Genomic DNA, 1059 nt, shown 5'->3' on the forward strand with positions numbered 1-1059 from the left:
TACCATTTAGGATCATTCAGTATATACACAACGTCATGCAACCATCATCGCTATTTCCAAAACTTCCTCAGTCACCCCCAATAGAAACTCTGAACCCATTGAGCAGTAACTCCCCTGTGCCTGCTTCCTGTCTGTATGAATTTACCTATTCTGGATATTTCTTTTTTTTTTTTTTTGAGACAGAGTCCCACCACGTCACCCTCTGTAGAGTGCCATGGTGGCGTCACAGCTCACAACAACCTCAAACTCTTGGGCCCAAGTGATTTGCTTGCCTCAGTCTCCCGAATATCTGGGACTACAGGCACCAGCCATAACACCCAGCTATTTTTGCCTGCTCTTTAGCAGGCCTAGTCCAGGCTCGAACCTACTCACAGAGCAGGTGCTGAGCCCTATTCTGGAGTCACACAACATTTGACCTTCTGCATCTGGCTCATTTCAGTCCACGTGTTTTCCAGGTCCACACACACATTGTAGCCTGTATCAGTGTCTGGCAGTGAGCTAGATATGAGCAGGGCAGATGATGGATGTGGTTAGACTACTCTGGATTGGTTTAGGTCAGGCTGACCTGGGCTGTTATAGGCATGAGGCTGATTAAGACCTTCCAGGTGGGTTGTTATCAAGATCTTGCAAGTGTGTGGAGTAGAGAATTTATTAAGATCCCAGAAGACTTCTAAGAAACTTCTGATACTCCTCAGAGCTGTGTATATAACCCAAAGCTGTGCTTCTCACTTGCTGTGCAAGTTGTTAATAAATTTTCTTTTCCTTGTTAAAACTTTACTTGCTCTTTTCAATTATTTCGGCAACCACCTCAAGCTACAGCACTGCTCTAACATCAGTACTCCACTCCTTTTCACGGCTGAATACTATTCCAGCACACATACCACATTCTGCTTATCCTTTTTTTTTTTTTTGAGTCAGCCTCACTCTGTTGCCCCTGCTCTACTGCAGTGGGTGTGATCAAGCTCACTGTAGCCTCAAATGATCCTCCTGCCTCAGCCTCCCAAGTAGGTGGGACAATAGGCACATTAATTTACAGATCATTTTTCTACTTTTTTTTTT

At 44.5% G+C, this 1059-nt stretch overlaps 1 protein-coding gene across 1 annotated transcript in view; it reads right to left on the reverse strand.

Moving 5' to 3' along the window:
• The window catches only part of CABLES1 (Cdk5 and Abl enzyme substrate 1), a 102033-nt gene that overhangs the window by 55594 nt on the left and 45380 nt on the right, over positions 1–1059 (reverse strand). The gene's annotated exons all lie outside the window — the stretch shown is intronic.

The sequence above is a fragment of the Otolemur garnettii genome, unplaced genomic scaffold (assembly GCF_000181295.1).
Source record: "Otolemur garnettii isolate 467f Iridium unplaced genomic scaffold, OtoGar3 scaffold00012, whole genome shotgun sequence".
Lineage (NCBI taxonomy): Eukaryota > Metazoa > Chordata > Mammalia > Primates > Galagidae > Otolemur > Otolemur garnettii.